Here is a 15,323-nt window from a genome sequence, read left to right on the forward strand (position 1 = left end):
TCCCAAATTTCGTTGAAGCAAGCCTCTGGTATGGGTGAAAGTCCGTCAACAAATTTTCTGAAGAATTCAAATGGCAAACCAGAGATTCCAGGTGATTTGAATTTTTTTTTAAATTATTTATATAATTACTAATTTATTTTACAGAGATTGGGAATTCCAGACCAGAACTATCTATCTCAGTAGTTTTGGAGGAGTATAATCTGTATTTCATTCAGTTCATCACTATTTCTACTTTTTAGTATGTCTGTGAACATTCATGATAGGACACATTTATTTTCCAAAACAGAAACTACGACTTCATGGAGATGGTCTAAATCTTGGTTATATTGAATGATTTGATATTAGTCGTGGAGTGTCGAGAATTCCGACAAAAGTGTATTAGTATAAAAATGATGTAATTCGGTCTTCCTTGTAACTTATATGGAATACCATCTTAGGGGTGTTTTATTGGTGGAACAAACCAATATAATGAAGTGACAGTTATGATATGATTTTTTCTAATTCACTTTTATTTCTGGTATTGTTAGAACCTCCATATTCTACAGCTTCACAATTTGGGTTCCTAGTAATGTTCAAGTCCGCTGCTATAAGAATAAACATTTTTTTTTCCGTCATGCACATCGATCAATTCCGAGAAATAGTTTGTTTTATCCCGATTGGGCCTGTAAAATGCATAAAGTTTTCTTCTGAAAAATACTCATATCAAGATCTAAATAATCACTTTTGTCACGATTTTTGCAACCACAGGTTTGAGGCCGTTTTTGACGAGAACCAAGACACCTTATTTGTCGATTACAAATTCCTTGTCAGTAGACATTTGATTATAAATAAGCGGAATTTCTATGCTATTTAATATTTAAACAATGTCAATTGGGTCCTTGGAATCAATGACTGCCTTGCTGGGGTCTATTTTTGCCCTGATATTGGAAATACTAAAAGGAAAAGAATACCCATTCTGTGGATTGCAACCTCTACGACATAATAGTTATAAATTCTTCCTCATCTGAAATAGAATTATCAAGATTTCTCACCTCTAATTTCAAGAATCGCCAGGTGTTTCTAGGAAATGCATTTAGCTTCCCGGTATCCTGCTCGTTCTCACTTTCAGAAGCATAATCTTTGGGAGAAGGACGTATTGACATCCTCATGAACCTTTAAGAAATAGGTATCTGAGTTGTACGTTATGGGAGGAAGCTCCCCCGCTGGTACGATCATTGATAGTTATATAAGTTTATTTATTATATCTAAAATAATTTTAAATATCGCTGTGCTTATTACACTTGTTGACACGTCACTCACTATTGACTTTTGGTAAAAAAAGTTTGATTTATAAAAATCTCCATCTAAGGCTACCCCGAAAAAGTTATAAAGCTTATTTTTTTACGGTTTGCTAGTTGGTATGTTTTGCACTGGGCCAAAAATTTGTAAGCATGGGATAAGTTCCAACAGTATTCTTGCATGTTTCAAGGACCAAAAAAAAATGAAAAGGACCGATTTTAAGTCTAATAATATTAATGACCAATGCAACCCTAATAATTAGTCTCTTGGTAATAGAAAAAGAAAAACTTTTATTTCAACTGTTTTTTAAATGAACCTATTTTATCTATTCGTTAGTCATTTCAATAATCATTATTTAATGCATTACATAGAAGACACAATGAGATGTAAATTGAATGTCTAAATACTTTTTTACGCTACAGCCTTTTTCTATGAATTGTTGTATGTACAATATAAATAATTTTTATTTAGTTTGTAAAAAACTTGTTTTTAAGCTTTAACAGTGTACAGTGGGCGAAGTAAAATTGTGGACTTTTTGATAACGAACAAATAGGGTGAACTTTTTTAAGAATGAGAAGAAGTACAACTTTGAGGCTTTATTACAGAGTTGTTTATTTATATATATTAATATTTTTCAAAAAGATTTTCTTTGGCGGAATAATAGAGGGGGAACAGTATGTGGAGTATATTGGGAAATGTTGACCCTTTGCTTTAACCAAGTCAACAATTTCTTGCTTCTTTTGACCTAGTTATTGGGATTGGTTGCTGTTGAAAGCAGTTGTGGATGTCTTCGTACATAAGAAGTCTTCCCCAGTCAAATCATCGACATTGAGAGCCTTGGCATGCTGCCACATTAACTTGGCTGAACTTCTGGTGATAATGGTGTCCACCTCCTCCATGATCCCGATTTTCCGGTGTCTACTGCTCCCAAGAGACCTCTCATGACTCTGATCTGATTTAAAAAAAATCCTTTAAACAAGTCTCTAGGAACCCCCAACGACCTTTATGCTCTCCTCTACACTCACCTTGCACACTACTGTATGTGTTCTTTTAGTTATAAAAAGTTGAACGACTCAGCTAAAAATAATCTGCACATGATGGAAAACGTTTACTATATTATTTGCTCAAAAAGTTTAACTACTCATTTGAGGGGATAGTGATCTGGATATTGTCGAAGGAAAATCATTATATAATTGAACAGCACAAACAAATTCAAAATGAATGAATTATCGTTTATCTTATGTTTACATATCATGTTTACTTTCTTTTTTACTTCTGTTTTTCATTGAATAAAAAAAGACTACAAAAATGTTCATACCATGTGCGTAATTGAAAACTATCATTTTGTATCTGGAATTTTAACTTGTGCAATTTAAAAAACTAGGGAGCTTGATCAATCAAACTTCAAAAAGATGTTGGCAAATGCTCCATGGACTTTGATAATGATTTTGATACTCCGCTGGAAGCTCTGAATGGTGGAAATAATGTAATCTGGACTTATGGAATTCAAATGCTCATCAAAAGAAACCTTGGGAGCTTTGCAATTCGGTACCTTTTTCTGGCCTTGACATGCAGCGAGAAGGAATAGTCGAGGGGTTGGTATATGGCAAGTATGGTGGCCACATGGTTTCGTTTTATTTGGGATGTTGGTGTTAAAAAAGGTCTTAGTAACCTTTGCTGTGTGTGCCAGTGCACTATCTTGTTCAAGCTCGTATTTGTGCATATAGAGACTTGGCTATGTCAAGTTTTAGATCTCTATTAGTTTGTGTTTCACACGAAATAGAGCAGCAATATTGATCTTTTTGTCTCTTTCTGAGGACATTTTTTGATTGATAGTATTTTTTTTTGTTTAGAAAAGTGTCAATGCACGCTACTTGTCGGCTATTGGGATGAATTATCAATTTATCTTATGTGCTTTTCTTATTCATCTCTTTAATACAGGGTTGGGTAGAAAAAAGCGGCTGTTAATTCATATTAATTTCCTCAATGATATAATAAGGCTTACTGATTATTTTTTGACATTCTGATTGAGCTATCCTTTGTGCATGAACAAATTCTATGAAAAATTTAGTAATATTTTCATCATGAGTGGGCAAGAAGCCAAAGGGTGCACATCTCAGATCTTCTAGATCCTGAAGTTGAGGTGGCGAGGATTATAGAAGAGGTCGAAGGGGGACACTGCCTAAATAATAGGCATCGTAGCCTCGGATTCCAAGACGAAGCCTGTGTTCGTCTTAAAGGCCAGAGAAAAAATCGGGCAGGAGACTTACAACAATGTGCTCCGGTACACCATCTTGCAATGGCTGAATGACTCAGAGATGCGTTCTTTCTCACATGTACAATAAGTGCCAAAAGTTCTACCCCGATAAAATGGCTGGATTCTGGTCCGAAGTTATGTGGCTGTTTATTGCCAGATTGGACTTTTCTATATGGGGCACTTTGGAGAAGGAAACCAACAGGACCTCACACCCGAATGTGGACTCACTAAAGTCCTCTATAGTAGTATCTGTATGGAACAACTTTTCTGAATAGTTTATCATCAAGTCCTGTAAGGCCTTCCGGCGACGTATAAAGGCTGTGATTTAGTCTAAATACAGCCATATTTAGAGACGAACTTTGCAAAGATCTTGTTTACAAGTTTTACTAAAATTTATTTTTTTGTTATTGATGAAAATCAAATAAATATTGAAGTCTATTGCAATCTATTGGGTGCAAGTTTTGCAGCCCATTCCTGAGGTGTCTAGAGTTCTAATACACACCCAGTATAAATGCATTACATTAGTATATTTGTTTCAAATATTTTTTTCTACATTATCCTATTTTAGAAAATGAACTATATTCGACATGCCTTCTTTAAAGCAGGTATAATAGTCTACTATTTAAGTAATTACATAGAGCCCCATTGAGTTATATATAAATGTTACGGGCAATGTGGAAAATCAGGCATTTTGCAAAATGCCTGCCAATCTATAAGATTCCCAAAAAGGGTAGTCAATTTACTTTTATTTACATTGTCAAGTAAAATAATTTTGGAAAATTGGATTTTTAAACAATGTACATCACTAAATTTATCTGCCTGCGTCCCTTGAAGACAAAAACTGCTTTAAGGGAGCCCTCTAAGTTTAATAGCAAAATATTTTAAGCCATTGAGTAATTTAGAATAACTAAGGTAATAACTAATAACAAGGAATAAACGCCGGTGGGGTTTTTGGTGCAATTATTTTTTTTAGTCTATTGTTAGAAATATTTTAGATAAAGTGAGAACGCTTTGGAGTACATGTATGATTATACAAAGAGTGATATTTCTTTGTTTTCAATCATATTTAATTTTTTTTTTAGTTTATTGTTAGAAATACTTTAGAAAATGTGATTTTTAAAGGGTCTTTGATGCTAAAGGAAGAAATGGTGGCGAATAATAACCCACCTTTTAATTATAAATGAGTTTGATTGTCCGAATAAATTTCAATGAAAATGCAAACAACTATCAAATTGCTTGCAATGAAATTGGATCCTTATTAAATCCTTAATGATCAAATTGTTTAAAAATCCAATTTTCCAAAATTATTTTACTTGACAATATAAATAAAAGTAAACTAATCACTCTATTGGAAATTTTAAAGAATGCTCGGGCAAAGTGGAGAGTCGGGCGTTTTGCTCATTTCCCGGGCATTATGCAAAATTCCCGGGCATTTCCAACATTACCCGTAACATAAATATATACAGGGTCCACAGAAAGTTCTGTTAAATGTTTGTTAAAGTACTAATGATATAACTAATTACATAATTTGCATATAATTATAGACATATGACTACACATATTTCAAAAACATATGACATAGTTTTCATTCAAAATGTTCAAGCTAGGCCTTGACCATAGTTCGAAGTATCTCTGTAAAGGACTTGCATGTTGCACGCACCATGTCCACAGGGATGGAATCCCTGACAGCCACAAGTTTGGCCTTCAGGTCGTCAAAATTCTTGCTGCGGGACACACAGGCTCTGGTCTCAAAAATGGGCACATTGAATAGTCCATGATGTTTGGGCCGGGGCTGGAGGGAAGCAGGACCATCTTATCTTTGAAAACACCCAAATTGTCCTTAGATCACCGTTGCGTCTCTGTGGATGTTTGGAAAGGGGCACCGTCCTGTTGGGAGGTTTATGGCTAATTCTGGAAGTGCTGTCGGGACAAAGGAAAAATACCTTCCTCCAGGATGATGCTGATTTACTCCGTGGTGTTGATCTTCACCCCGGCCGGTGCAAACACCAAGGGGGGACTTTCTTGTCTTAGTCACGGTCCCTCAAACCATCACAAACAGTGGCTTCTGCGCTATTTTGACTCAATCGTCACCCAAATCACCTTTTTAGGTTAGAATCCGATCTTTTTTAGGGGTTAAAAGCCTATTCCACATTGAAAGTTTTCTCATTACTAAGCCCAATGTTGGGGCCTTCTGATGAATTACATTACTTCTCTCAAGTCTTTTAGCCTTGACCTTGCTTGACAAGTGCTGCTGCCTCTCAAACTTGTTGAGGTATATCCCAAGGTCATCTCGAATAAGGTTTATCATTGTTGTTGCTCCCATGTTGAAATCTTGAGCCATCTTGGGGTGGTTCCTCCTGAGATTTCTTTTAATCCTTACCTTCACTGCTTTTACAACTCCGGGTGTCCTTTTTGACCTTGGTCTCCCTCATCTGGGGCTGTCGTTGATAGATTAAGTCTCTTCGTTATCTTGATGAGTATTGGGCTTAGCTCTAGGGTCTTAAGGTTCCTCAAGATAGCTGGTCGAGATTTTCCCTTCAGGTATCTCTCTTGGCTTTCTTTGTAATGAATAAAACTGTTATTTTATTAAAAACTGTATGTTTTAATCTGGTTCCGACCCAACTAGAGCTTAAACATAATATCTTTCAACATTGCATATAATTATATAATACAAAATTAATTTAACATGACTTTCCTTGGACTCGGTACATTACAAATAGAACGCCTTCACTAGGATAATCAATTGCATAATAAATTAAGGCGATACTTTTTTGAGGGCCTGGAGTTGATACATTTGGAAACTCAATTGGACAAAGCACCCTCAAATGGGCAAAATTGAATACCTAGAAAAAACAGTGATATTTGAGTATAATCAAACAATAGGGCTTCAAATACCCGTTAATTGGCTTAATTTTTACAGTTAATATTGCTTTTGGGTTAAGGATGAATAAAATTAGGATAGTGAGGGATGAGCGTTGCTGCTTACATAACAATAGTGTCTCCATCTTACGCCAGAATCATATTACATATAATTCAATATATTTATTATTTGTAAATTCAAATTCGAAATTATACTTGTGGCAAAAGACAAATACATTAAAAAGGATTGCTCTATATAACTTATTTTGTTACTCATCCCCTCATTGGAAGAAAATATCAAACCCTTGCAAATACTACTGGACTAAACAATTTATCTATAAAATTGGTATATACCTATAATATTTTTGGGATGTACCAAACTAGACCGAAAAAACTAAAAATATAACGGTCTCAGACCGGTCTAGGATTTCCAGACTGAAACCCAACACTAATAAATATATACATTAGGCCGGTTCTTTTTTCAACTTTTTTCGAATTTCAATTAAGGCTAATACTAAAAAGTAGTGATAATGTATGAAAAGTACCTATACAAAATTTCATTTCCCTAGGAGGTCATCTTTAGGTGGCTCATCTCAACAAACTTTGAACAAGATGTCCTCCTTAAAGTTGACAGTATAGAGAAATGAAATTTTGCATAGGTTACTTTCTTACCCAAAACAGTCGTAATCCAAATTCGAAAAACAACCACCCTTTCCTACATATTTAAAGATATTATTTAAGGACGGGGATATCATTCATCTTTCAAAAGGGGGAGGGGGGGTCTCCTCTCAGGACTTTTACTTTCATTTTAATAGAGTCTATGTAGAAAAGATATATAAACAGTGACATGGCTTTTTGTTTTGTTGATGATAACAGGAGCTCAAATCTGATGACGAGATTCAATAAGACATTTATTCTTTTGTTCATTCCTTTCGTGATTGATCACCTTATCTATCTATTGAAATGCGTCATATTATCTCTATGTGTGTGTTTCTACAGTATAGTAAGTTGTAAGAATCCACAAGAAGTAAATTGTGCATGTTACACTGACTCCTTTTTCCTCGTGTCCTTGTGGGTTTGTTGTAATGTAAAAAGCTTTCTTTTAGAGCAACAACACTACAATGAAGAGAGGGAATGTATACTTATCGGGTGGTTCATTGAAATATGAATATTTACTAATTATATAATTGATGAAGGTTAAGGGATTGAAATTATTTCATATTTCGATATTATAAAGCATGGACAATTCGTTTCGAAACAAAAGAAATCTGAGCTCTCTTGCTTACATACAAGTTGACAAAATGACACTTGAACGTGATCGACAAATTTCTATTCGCACACTCCAAGCACCATCGTCTACACCGTCAGTAAGTCCAAAACGTTGGAAAGGAAGAAGCGCTTTCTCAAAAAGGCCAAACTGGATCCCGAGGAGTTAAAGAAAAAAATCCAGGTCAAGTCCTTGAGGGCTCATGCAAGAGATCTCGAGATTTTACACCAGATAGTGTAGAGAGCTATCAAAACAGTGGTCGGAAAAATCCTATGAGGGTGGAGAGGCCATTTTTGATACCAGCAATGAAAAAAATCCATCTCCTCCGTTGCAAGAGTCTTTAGAGTTCTTTTGAAGTCTATTTTACCCTTCCGTCTCCCCCCTGGATATATAATACCAACCTGCATGTCGAGTGGAAGGCCTGAAGTGTACGTAATCCAAACACCAAAGCTCTCAATACCACTATCTGGCAGCACTGGGACGCCATCACAGAGGACAACATCCACAGAGGGTCCAGCTCCTCTCAGGGAGGATACATTAATGATTAAGAGAGCTCAGACACACATTCATTTATGGCATTATTTTGTTGAAATTGCATGGTTAACTAATAAATTATACCTTGTTGAATTTTAAAATTCAAAAGCGTTCAGATTTGAATGGAGCACTCGGTATTTGCACACTACTTTAGTAGTATAGATAGAAACAGTGAAAACTAGGGAATGGGAGAGAGAGAGTAAAAGAAGAAAAGAATAGAGTAGTAATACAGTCTAAAAAAAAACACGACGTAAAATAAGCGGTTATTTCTCCCCCCTTGAAAAAAAAAAAAACTCATTTTTGTTCGTACTATCTTTTTTTTGTTGGAAAGAAAGTTTATTCTTACTTCATCTTTAAATGGTCTTTGAAGTCTTAGACACATATTATTATATTCAAATTTTCTATAGAGAGCAAGACATTACATATTCTCTTTTGTGCTATTATTTATAACAATATTGTTCGTTCACGTTATTTAATCATCATAGAACATTGATTTATCCACAACTTGAGGTATGTAAATTTGTGTTTTCTTAAAATTTGAATATTATTGTTTAAAAGTTGTTCATCAATGCCATTATGTTTTTAAAATTATATTACATACATGAACTCTTTTTGCATGGAAAGGAAATGCTTCTTCAAGATTGATTTCCGAAATGATTCGCATATATGATTATTAAATATTCGAGTATATTTATACACAATTACCAACAATATCATGAAGATACAAATAAAAGGCTATTGAAAATAATGCATGTTGTATTTTTTTATGGTTATTATTTGTTTGATCAACACATGGTTAAAAAACACATACTTTTCCTGACTCATGCAAAAGAAAGCATTTATTGCCATGTATATAAAATTTTAAAGGCATAAAGTGGGACAAGTTTTGCAGGTTTAAGCATGTTTTTATGTGACTTTTAAAAGTATTGTTTTCATGATACAAAAATTATAAATATTGATCCCATACTTTATATATAAAATTATACTTAAATTTGTTTGGAAAGGGAATTAAAAAATGAATATATATTATTTATAGAAGGAGTAATACCTCAATTTGCAAGTGTTTTGGATAATGCTTTAAATGAGTTGATTCCTTACTTGATGTATTCCAGAGATAATCAAGCGTACCATTAAATAGAATGGGTGTCAATTTATGTGAGTCAAAACTTTTGAAGTTCGGTCTACCTTGAGTTTTTGTGCTTTCTGTGTTGAGTTGAGTTCTTGTTTGGGTAATATGAAAAATGCAGTCGAGTTTTTGAGACTTTCTACACGGCTAATGTAGTTTCTTCTTTTCAATACAATATCAACTCATCTTTTAGTAAGGAAATATATTGTTGTCTCCGTCGGTATTCCAGTTGAGTATCGGGTTGGTACAGTTCAATGCTGCTTATCAGTCCTGAAAAACTTATAAAGTTCCGTCCTTGACGATGTGGCTTAACTTTACTTCTTTTTTGTTTAATCAGTTCTTGTATTAAATAATCCATTGTTTTGGAAGTAACAAAATTAATGTCACACTTAGGAGAATAAATCACAGACTAGAGAACAGATTGGCATAAAATTTTGACAACTATCATTTCAAGGTTGGTACTAACTGAAAATTAGGTGAATATAATATTTCAATTTGGATACATAACTGCTTTTGTGACGAGAATGCTGCTCGTGATTCAAAGTAAGACACACAAAAAATCAATTTATATCTTTGGAAGAGGAAAAAATGTTTTTCTGGATACTATGTATATTTTTTTATGTTTTAATAACTCCCATTCCCTCAATATATAACTTTACTAAAACATTTTGAAGTCGTTTAGTTTAGAAATATGTATCATTCATACAAGCATATAATTATTATTAAATTGTCTAAAATAGTGTTGTTTGAATAATTATCTACCATAATATGAATGTATTATAGGCGAGGAACTCTTCTTATTATACATATTTACATTCTGTCTTGTAATAATTTAAAAATGGAATTACTACGCAATCAACGATTAACATACTCAACTGATTCTATAGTGGGAAGAGTAGAACGAGTTGATACAAAATTCAATTTTTTAAAAGGTCTTTTATTTTACAATATATCAAATAAAAACATACATCATAATAAATTGGGTAATTACACTTAAATAAAAAAAATATATTAACATTGTAGTTTAAAATTAGTGCCCAAAGACAAAAAAACTCTTTAAATAAAAAAGTAGACAATAAATAAACTTTAAAACGAAAAAAAAACAACTAATCATTGGAAAATACAACGTTAAATAAGTTTATTCGTCTATTAGATAAATAAACAAAATCAAACAACAACGAAAAATATAAAATACCCAAAAAGTCATACATCTCAAAAAATGCACCTTAGACTGACCTTTTTTTATGCAATTGAAGACTCTAATAACAGGATTTAAAAATGCAATATTTATAATACGACAGAATTAAAGTTAAGTTTGCCAAACCCGATGGCTTGAGCCTTCTTAGGAAATAACTTCACAATACAATTTTTGGGATACCATTTACAGCTTTTATAAATTGACGATTTATTTTTGCAAAGCTCAAAACAATATGGATATTTTAGCATCAATTTCATATTATATTATGGTTAATGGTACTGTAGCTGTTATATTAACATTTTTTGTGCCAAATTGCACCGATACCAATTCACAAGTTAACAAGGTAACAATGAATCATAACTAATAATATAAATAAATAAAATATTTAACAACATGGGTCACTGGACACCACACATGTGGAAAATGTATTCTTTTGAACTAAATCTACGTATGTTCGATTCCCACTCATGACGAGAGAAGAAAATATACATTTGTATCACAGTTTTACCTCGCTAACACAAAAAAAATATTTTTTGTATTTTAATGTAAGCTGTTAATTAAATTGTCTCACTTGATATGTCACAGCTGTTTCATAACTAGGCCAAATAATAAAAAACTGAACTAGATTCTAATCTGGGCGAGTATGTCCCTTTCTTTACTAAAGTGGAAATTTGGTTAGCTGACTTTAAACGAATCCGTACAAGGTGCCAAAACGAGCATTTGAAAATGTCTAACCCCAAAAAAACAAAAATAACAGTGTCATGAAGATGTTTCAATTGTGTGTTTAGCTTAGTTTCACAGGAACAACGTCTAATCTTTTTAATTAAAAAAACAAACTTTAAAAATTGATTTAAAAAAGTAAAGCTCAAAGGAAAATAAGTTCATAAATAAATCCTTATGACACTTTAAAAATTAAGATTGGACTCTTAAGGTCAAAAAGAAAAGGTCATCACAAAAAAAAAAAAAAAAAAAAAAAAATACCATGGTTATGAAGTAATCTCTATTTGCGACTTTCAATCTATTTCATAAATGAGGAAAAAAATAACGAATAATCTTTTTTGCAAAATGAATCCTATCAAAAATAATTTATGTACCTACAAGGTTCAATATTTGCATAAGATATCCATAATATAGTTATTTATTATATTTATTTATGTATTTTTATGATTTTCTTACAACTTAATAATATGTATGCGAATGGTGTACCGATACAACAACAAATATATTCATGTAAATGCAAACAAATTTTAAACTTAAGTAAAGGAAAATACTAAATATAAAGTTAATTATTAATTATCACACAAGTCAACGAAAAAAATATATTTGTAATTCTTAATTTCAATAGTACATGATATGCTGATTACGAATCTGTAATGAGTTTTTCCGTATCAAATCTGGCTGTTGATAATTTTCGATTTGAATTTAAAATATTATGAAATAAGTTGCCTGTATTATCTCCAAGACAATGATGAAACGTATCTGCCTACGGGTTGGTCCTTTGAAATCTGAACACTTACTAATTCAATATTTAATGATGGTTGAGAGAATGAAGAAATTAATTCATATTCGGATATATTAAAGCATAAACAATTTGTTACAAAACGAAACAAACCTGAGCTGTCTTGCTTACATACATTCAATAAAATGACAGTTCGACATGATCAACGAATTTCCATTTGCACAATCCAAGCATTTGGGTGTCTCCAGGACCACCATCTACTTTGACAGCAAGTCCAAAACGTTGGAGAGGAAGAAGGCTCTATCAAGAAGGCCAAAAAACTCAGGCCAATCTCCTTAAGCAAATGAGATCCCATGCTATAAATTTCGGAGGTTTACAAAAGACTGTCCCAAGAGCTATCAAAAATTGTGCGGATAGAACTTTGTGAGGGCGGTGAGACACCCTTTGAAGCAAGCATTGTAAGATACCCATATGCTCCGTTGCAATACTCTTTTGAACTCTTTTTTGACACCTTAATGCCTTGATGCCAACTCTCTCGACTACTCCTTTTGGGTGCATGCCGAGGAGAAGGCCTACAGTGTCAGTCATCCAAACACCGAGGCCCCCAAAGCCACTGTCACCCAGCATTGGGACTCCATGACAGAAGACTACTTCTGCAGTGGGTGCCAGGCCTTCTACTGCAGCAGGGAAGCCATCATTGTCACTAATGACGGCTACATTAATTATTAAAAGAGCTCTGGCACCCACCTCTTTATAGTATTTTGTTAGTATTAATAGTATTTTTGCTAATTAATTTATTATATCCTTTTGAAGTTTAAAATTCAAAGTTTTCAGAATTTAATGGACCACTAGGTATTTTTTCAGAAGTAGAACAGGCACATTTAATAGGAAATGAATCAATTGTAAGACAATATTAAACCTGAAAAAAAATATAATTTAAAATCTAATACAAATCATTGTCAGTAAGTAATTTTTTGATGGGACTTTAACCCTATATATTATTAATAGGAGAATATCAAAACATTAATAAAATACAGGAAGATGTGAATAATCTAAATTTTCCTTATTCTTATCACGTTTTTAGATTAAAAAAAACTAACTTTGAAGAAAAAAGTTTTTACATGATTCTTAATTAAAAATTATTTGAATATTTAACCAAACACATTTTAAAATTAATTAATTTATCATTAGCATCAATGAAAAAAAAGGAAGATTTTTCACAACCATATTTTTTTCTCTTTTTCAACAACATAAATAACAAATGAGATGTACAACTTGGGTAAACTTTAATCCACTTAAAAAAAAACAACAACAGATGGGAATTTTGTCATATTCAATACTACGTTGTGAATATCCATATGTAAAAAAATTACTAGTTTTTACTTCCTTGGTTAAACAGGAAATAAACATTTATGAAATATCATGTTGATACTTAAATATAAAGAGAGAATTGCAGATAAATTGGGAATTTTTCAAATTGCGGCATCTCGACTCTCACCTTGATTTTCCCACTAAAAATTGCTTTGTTGTGACTGGCGAAACTTTTTTCATATGATGCTTTGTTTACAAAGAAAATTAAGGCCACAAGACCTGATCATTGCCCAAACTTTTGAACTACTTGAAGAACTAGGGGGCTTAAAATGTCATTGTGCACGTCGATGGGAAAAAGTTTATCGTGGAGGAAGAAATTAATCGGGGAAAAATGATCACTTGTCCCACCAGTTTTGAAGTTCATAAACCCTGCCAGAGCTACGGTTTTAGGAGTTGAGGCCAGCTATAGGTCCATCATACGACAATATTTCAACGAAACTGCATTTAAGATCAACACAGCTGAGTATTTGAAGATCCTGAAGGACGTCTTGCTGACCTAGATGAAAAAGAAGTATGGTCTTAAAAATTGTGGTACTTCTGCTGGACTCTGCCCCGTACCATTCCTTCAGGGCAACTCAGTCATTCCTATCTGAGAGGGTACAATTTTTCGTGAAGGCTGAAATCGACCCAAGCAATAATTCAAAATAGAACATTCTCGATTACTATCTGTTGGGGGATCCTTTTAAGAACAGATCAGCTAACGTTCCTACAGCAGTGTCCAAGAACTGTTGGAGGACATTTTTTTTTATAGATTTTATGAAAAAAATAACCATTCTATAAATATAAAATAATTTCACCTAAAATAAATTATCAATTATTCTGCAAATCCTTGTATATTCTACATTAAAGAAGTATTTTTCTCTACCATGAAATTAATCTGTTCTTCAAGGATAAATGCAGATATAGTCGAGAGAATAGTAATTCATTTGATGGTCATTCAATACCACTGTTTTAATCAATTACTCTGAATACAAACTTTGTTATTATTAATGTAGTTTCCAAAGAAATATAATCCACTGTTCGCTGTATATACAATTACATACATACCTAAATATATATATTATTTAGCCAATTAATGTATAATCGTATTAATTGATAGAGCTCTAGTTTTATATATATATTTATAAAGACAAAGCCTTTTAAAATCAAAGAATAAATTGGTAGAAAAACTTGGAAGAATTAAAAATACAGGGGCAGCAATATAAATGCCCTTTTTTAAAAGGCAATATCACAAGTTCTATTTATATTTCATGATGATAATACACATTTAAAGTGTACCAATGCATCGGAATCGCAAGAATCGTTCCTTTTGTAGTATCAAATATCAGAATTGGCTCAATAATACTGATTCCACCGATACTTTGAATATTCATATATTTAGGTATAGTACTAAACAAAAAAATAATTGCTTTCTATTTTTTTAAATTGCATTATTTCAAATAGCCAACCAATAGAAGACGGTGATGATCATATTATAGAATACCCTAGGTTTAATTCTACGGGGGCTCGCTCCTACATGTAGGGGACCTGGATAAAATTATTATTTCTTCAATTTTTATTTTAACATATAAGAAGTGCAATAATAATAAACCTTTTGAACAAAATTAAGGCTATGACAAGTTCTTGGTCTAAAATCACGTTTATTATTGTTACTGCAAGCCCTAAAAATATGAATATGACCTTTGAAACCTTCAACAGATCCAACTCTGAGCTTGAGATCTTCTGAAACAGTTCACGTTTTTAGGATATTTTTATGATTCAGAGCCATATGAGGCCGTGAAATAACCATTCAAACAGAAATCAAAGTTAGTAACGAATTCAATAACAATACAGCATTTCCTGAATAAACTTTGAAGGCACAAATTGTACGCAACGATAAATTAAAACTTGATACCCCTATGACAACCTCTCTCAATGGATTTGATATGGCCCTCTCAGGCTGACTCCTCTAGGGGGTCAGAATTATCCGGAGAA

At 32.8% G+C, this 15,323-nt stretch overlaps 1 protein-coding gene across 2 annotated transcripts in view; it reads left to right on the top strand.

Annotated features, from left to right (window-relative positions):
• Positions 1-8,501: 8,501 nt before the first annotated feature.
• The window catches only part of LOC121124580 (uncharacterized), a 131,550-nt gene continuing 124,728 nt past the window's right edge, over positions 8,502-15,323 (top strand). For both annotated transcript variants that reach the window (XM_040719737.2, XM_040719738.2), the window contains exon 1: positions 8,502-8,705. The gene's annotated coding sequence lies outside the window, so the exon portion shown is untranslated. The remainder of the gene's footprint in view (positions 8,706-15,323) is intronic.

This window comes from Lepeophtheirus salmonis, chromosome 9 (assembly GCF_016086655.4).
Source record: "Lepeophtheirus salmonis chromosome 9, UVic_Lsal_1.4, whole genome shotgun sequence".
NCBI classification, from domain to species: domain Eukaryota; kingdom Metazoa; phylum Arthropoda; class Copepoda; order Siphonostomatoida; family Caligidae; genus Lepeophtheirus; species Lepeophtheirus salmonis.